General features: G+C 40.8%; 1 non-coding gene across 1 annotated transcript; it reads left to right on the top strand.

Moving 5' to 3' along the window:
* The first annotated feature begins 5,908 nt into the window (after positions 1-5,908).
* LOC145007767 (small nucleolar RNA R71) lies at positions 5,909-6,016 on the top strand. The gene has a single exon (XR_013663134.1). It is a non-coding gene; the product is annotated as a small nucleolar RNA R71 (small nucleolar RNA).
* The last annotated feature ends 421 nt before the right edge of the window (positions 6,017-6,437 follow it).

Here is a 6,437-nt window from a genome sequence, read left to right on the forward strand (position 1 = left end):
TATGGAGGCAAGTCAGGGAGGAAGCAGAAAGTCTCAAGAAACTTTATGGTAAGAGCCCAGGAGCAAGAACCGGTGACAACTCAAGAACGGGAAGTGCAGGAGCGAAAGCAGTACTCAGGGCCGCTTCCAAAGTGCAATAAGTGTAACTTCCATCACAAGGGAGCTTGCCCAGTGTGCCAAAACTGTAAGCAAACAGGCCATTACTCGAAGTATTGTAAGGTGAATAAGGAGGGAAAAAGGGCATGTTACGAGTGCAGGAGTACTGATCATCTCCGTAGAGCATGTCCCAAACTGAACAATGGACCTGGTAACAATGGACAAGGCCAAGCCAGGCAAAACTTTCAAGGAAATCAAGTTGGACGACCAAGAGGTGTAGCCTTTGTGATTGGTGCAGAAGAAGCTCGTCAGAACCCTGAAGTGATAACAGGTACGTTTCTCCTGAACAACCATTTTGCATCAGTAATATTCGATGCAGGAGCAGATAGGAGTGTTGTTTCTTTAGCATTTAGACCGTTAATTGGCTTGAAATCGGTAAAGATGAGGAATGCTTATGCTGTTGAACTTGCTGATGGATATGAAATTAGGGCTAGTGATATAATTCCTGGTTGTACTCTGAATTTAGCTAATAAACTCTTTAGCATTCACCTAATTCCGATAGAGCTAGGTAGTTTTGATGTGATAGTAAGGATGGATTGGTTATCCAAAAATAGAGCGAACATTGGTTGTTACGAGAAAGTCATTAGAATGCCTCTCCCTAATGGAGAAACCCTTATCATACACGGTGAGAAGCCAGGAAGAAGTTTAAACATAGTATCAAGCATGAAGATTCACAAATACCTGAAAAAGAATTGTATTACATTCATGGCCCACATGCTAGAGAGAGAACCTGAAGTTAAGCAACTCAAGGAGATTCCAGTGGTTCAAAACTATCCCGAAGTATTTCCGGAGGAATTGCCCGGTCTACCCCCTTATAGGCAGGTCGAATTTCGGATAGACTTAGTTCCCAGAGCGGCACCGGTAGCAAAAGCACCATATCGCCTTGCACCATCCGAGATGCAAGAACTATCCGGACAACAAGGAAAAATAGAAATACCCACTGAAAAATATCTTTTATATTTTTCCCAGCCTAGTTATGTATAATAACAATTAAATAAAAAGTTTGGGTAATTTTGGAAACTGTTTTCTATATATTTCAATTTTTATTGGAATAAATGCCCATAAATCATAAAATATAATTAAACAGCCTGAAAATCCATTTTTATATTTTCCCCAGCCTTGTATTGTGTAATATCAGTTAAATAAAAAGTTTGGGAAATTTTATCCCTCGAATGCTATTTTTCGTGAATTTATGTTGTTATAGAGACTTAAAAATTTGGAAAATTAATATTCCAAAGTTGTAATTAATCACACGACTTGTAAAATTCAATATTTCAGAAAAAGTGTAACCAATTGATATAAAATTCAATATTAAAACATAAATTGGCATTTCCCTATATGTAGAGTTTAGTATATTAGCATTAGATATCGACATGAAAACTCACTAGTATGTGTGTTTGATGTCGTAGGATCCCGGTAGTAAGACGTTGGTGCATCCCGAAGTACCGCTTGTGCCTACACGAAACATCATGAGTATTCACCAATCCCCTATTTTCGGTTTTTATGTTTTGGGGTGGAAAAGCATGTCCAGAAAACTATTGTTTGCATGATGTATTTAACTTGTTTATTATTAAACATGATTGCTATTGTATTGCTATGTTTCTTTATGTATGTTTATGCAACACGGATCATGAGAACTTATCGTACTAAGGCCCTTCCCTTATCTCTAACCATTAACTCTTTGAGCCAATGGTCATTGTGGATAGCGCTATTAGGAATTGACAACTCCTCACTCGCCCGAATCGCTGGAGTGCATGATACCATATTCATCTATGGAACGATAAGCATAGATCTCGATAGGGCTTCAGTCATAGGTTTGGTTGAGACTCATTGTTTGCTCATACACATACAAACTCGTTTCTCGTTATAGCAATAAACTTGTATTCCTTAATAGCAATCAACTTGTTTATCATTAAAGCAATGTACTTGTATTTACGAAAAGCCTTGTTGTACGCTCGATTTTATAAACTTGTGAACTCACCAACTATATTCATACTTGACGCTCATTTTACATGCTTTTTCAGGAAATAATTAGTAAGTGGATGTAAAGATTCATCATCATAGAGCATGCTGCATCGTGTTGAAGCTATTTTGAAGTTATATTTTGAACAATGTTATTTTGAAAAACTTGTATTTTGTTTCTTTTGAAGCTATGGGTTGTAAACCTTAAATACTGCTATGGTGATGTATCTTTATCTTTTGCAATGAAACCATTATCGCTGTCATACCTTGTGTTTCCGCTTTAGCGGGGTGTGATAGTATTTGTCCGGAAAGTCGTCTCCAACTTTATCTTCTTGCAATTGCGGGTTCTCCAGCCTTGACAAGTGGTCAGCTGCTACATTCTCCATTCCCTTCTTGTCTCGTATCTCTATGTCGAATTCTTGAAGAAGTAGCACCCATCGTATCAGTTTTGGCTTAGCATCCTGCTTGGAAAACAAATACTTGATAGCCGAGTGGTCAGTAAAAATAGTAGTTTTAGATAAAACCAAGTAAGGGTGGAATTTTTCAAAAGCATATACCACAGCTAACACCTCTTTTTCAGTGGTTGTATAGTTTTCTTGGGCTGGGTTGAAAGTCTTGCTAGCATAATAGATGGGTTGAAAGTGCTTATCAACCCTTTGACCAAGGACAGCTCCTAATTCATAATCACTAGCATCATACATAATCTCAAAAGGTACGTTCCAATTTGGTGCAATAATGATCGGGGCATTAGTTAATTTTTCCTCTAAAAATTCAAATGCCTCTAAACACTCTTCAGTAAAATTAAATGGTGCATCTTTTAGTAGTAATTGTGTTAGAGGTCTAGTTATTTTGGAAAAATCTTTTATGAAACGCCGGTAAAAACCCGCGTGTCCTAGAAAACTCCTAATGCCCTTTACATTAGTTGGTGGGGGTAATTTGGCAATGGTGTCAATCTTTGCCCGATCCACTTCAATTCCCTTTTTGGAAACTTTATGGCCCAAAACTATACCCTCCTTTACCATGAAGTGACATTTTTCCCAATTGAGGACCAAGTCGGTTTTTTCACACCTAGCAAGCATTGAGTCAAGATTTGTGAGACAGTCATGGAAAGAAAATCCGAAAACGGAAAAGTCATCCATAAAAACTTCCATGAATTTTTCCACCATATGGTGGAATATAGCTGTCATACACCTTTGAAAAGTTGCGGGTGCATTGCATAGCCCAAAAGGCATGCGTCTATAGGCAAAATTCCCACTTGGGCAAGTGAATGTGGTCTTTTCTTGGTCCATTGGGTCTATGGGTATTTGAAAATAACCCGAGAATCCATCTAGAATGCAATAATAGCTATGGCCCGATAGTCTTTCTAACATTTGATCAATAAAAGGTAAGGGAAAAATGGTCTTTACGAGTGGCATCGTTTAGCTTTCGATAATCGATGCACACTCTCCAACCGGTTACCGTTCGTGTCGGGATTAGCTCGTTCTTTTCGTTGGTTATAACCGTCATCCCTCCTTTCTTGGGCACCACTTGGACCGGACTCACCCATGGACTATCGGAAATGGAGTAAATGATTCTTGCATCTAAGAGTTTGACCACTTCCTTCTTGACTACTTCTTGCATGTTTGGGTTCAACCTTCATTGATGTTGTACAGCCGGACTTGCTCCTTCTTCCAGATTGATCTTGTGAGAGCAATAGGATGGGCTTATTCCCTTGATGTCGGTGATGCTCCATGCTATGGCCCGTTTCTGCTTCTTCAACACTTGCACGAGCTCTTCCTTTTTAGACTTGGACAGATCAGAGGCTATGATTACTGGCTTTTTATTGCCTTCTTCCAGAAAAGCATACTCCAAATGGTCTGGTAAAGTTTTGAGCTCTGTTCCTTGGTTCTGAGTGATGGAATCGCCGAGTGCAGGTAAGGTACTCGGCGAGTTGGTGGCTGCATTCACGAATTCTGAATTTTCTTCAGAGGTACTCAGCGAGTAGATTGGTCCTACTCGGCGAGAAGGACTGTCAGATTGCTTCCTTAGCTCTTCATACTCTGCTTCTTCCAACAGTCTTTCAATTTCCATTAAATCTTTTTCTGGATCAAATGCTTCATCTAAGGCTGTAAACTTGCTGGAATCTTCCGGTATATCTTCCTCCAATAATTCGTCAAGCATATCTATTGAGAATGTCGTGTCGTCACTGCTCCTAGAATACTTCATAGCTTGGTCCACCCCGAATGTCACTGAATCGTCTCCGACCCGCAAGGTGAGCTTTGATTCTCTCATGTCTACTATAGCGCTAGCCGTGTTAAGGAAGGGCCTTCCAAGGATGATTGGAACTTTTGGATCCGCCTCCATGTCTAGAATGATGAAATCAGCAGGAAAGACAAATTTATCCACTTTCACTAGTAAGTCTTCACATATACCTCATGGGAAGGTGACTGTCTTGTTTGCCAAATGTATTGCCATGAGAATTAGCCTTGGCTCCGGGAGTTCCAGCTTCTTAAAGAATGAGTATGGCATTAGGTTCACACTTGCTCCAGAATCAGCTAAGGCATGAATAGCAGCCAAGTTGCCAAATTGGCAAGATAAAGTCAAGCTCCCCGGATCACCCTTCTTCTTTGGTAGCTTATTTAGCATCGCAGCAGAGCAGTTTTCATTGAGCACTATCTTCTTCACTTCTTCCATCTTTCTTCTATTGGTGAGAAGTTTCTTAAGGAACTTTGCATATTTGGGCATTTGCATGACGGCTTCAATGAAGGGTATGTTGATTTGAAGAGTCTTGATGTGGTCTAGAAACTTCTGATACTCCTCTTCCTGCTTCTCTTTCTTAGCTCGGGCTAGGTATGGCATTGGAGGCTGGTAAGGCTTTTCAGGAACCTGCTCATCTGTTTTTGATGGTGTACTCGCCGAGTCCATATGAGGTACTCGGCGAGTAGGACTATCATATTGTAAATTTTGGTTTTCTACTTGATTTTCTACCTCATCCTTCTGTGAATCCTTGGGTGCTTCAGTCCGAATAGGTGCCAGGGGAGTGATTATCTTCCCACTTCTTGTTGTGACAATGTTTATGTGTGCGCCTCGTGGGTTATTTTCGGTTTTGCTAGGAAGTTCGCCCGGTGACCTTTGGTTAAGTTGTTGACCAAGTTGCCCAAGTTGTGTTTCTATATTGTGGATAGATGCTTGCTGGTTCCTAAGCATGGTTCTTGTTTCTTGAATTGCAGCATCATGATCACTATGGCTTTTTTCTGAAGCAGCTACAAATTTCGTGAGCATATCTTCCAAGCTCGGCTTCCTTTCTTGCATCGGCTCCTCCTTTTGGTAGAACCCTCTCCCTTTTTGTGTATACTTCTCCTCTTTGGATTTCTTGTATTCGTCATAAGGGAGCCACTCTTTCTTTTGTTTGCGCCAATCTTCATCATATCGGTCTCCACTTGAGTAACACGCTTGCGCCTTCTTGTTGCCATTCTCATCTAAATCGCAATCTCTAGTGAGGTGAGGCCCATTGCAGTTTTCACAACCCACCCGAATAGCATGGATTGTTTGATCCATTTTATCCATTCTCCTATCCATGGTTTTTAGCATAACCATGACCGCGGATAAGTCTTCAGTAGCAGCATAAGTGGCTCCCCTAGTGACATCATGTCTAGGGTTATGGTATTCTCTAGAGTGTTTAGAGAATTCTTCAATCAATTCTTTAATCACCGGGGGCGGCTTCTTAGTAAGTGGGCCTTGTGAGTCTAGTAACTTCCTGGTTGTGACATTGACTCCATCATAGAAGATGGAGACTTCTTGCTGGCTGTTTAGATCATGGTGTGGGCAATTTCTTAGCAAAGCTCTTGTACCTCTCCCATGCTTCATATAGCGACTCTCCAACTTGTTGTTCAAAGTTTGCAATGGCCTTCTTCAACTTGTCTATCTTAGAAGGTGGGAAAAAGTGATCAATGAATTCTTCCTTCATCTTGGCCCAAGTAGTGACTGATCCGGGGGGAAGTGACTTGAGCCAGTCTTTGGTAGCACCCTTGAATGTTACCGGAAGCATACGAAGTAGTTGAGTCTCGCGGGTTACATTTGGAATATTTAAGTAATCAGCTACGTCATTGACTTCATCCAAATGCTTGTAGGCATATTCATGATCTTTTCCATAAAAAGGTATTTCTTTGAGTGAAGCAAGGATATGACCCTTTAGCTCATAGGTAGCAGTCGCAGGAATTGCGGGTTGCACAAGTCCCGGGCCATTGTCGTCGTGCATCCTCTTCTTCCATTCTCCCATGGGGATTTCATCAATGTTAGCCATTGTGAAAGCTAACTCTTCCTCGGACTCGGTTTTATGC

This window comes from Lactuca saligna, chromosome 7, assembly GCF_052625555.1.
Source record: "Lactuca saligna cultivar CGN05327 chromosome 7, ASM5262555v1, whole genome shotgun sequence".
In the NCBI taxonomy this organism is placed as follows: domain Eukaryota; kingdom Viridiplantae; phylum Streptophyta; class Magnoliopsida; order Asterales; family Asteraceae; genus Lactuca; species Lactuca saligna.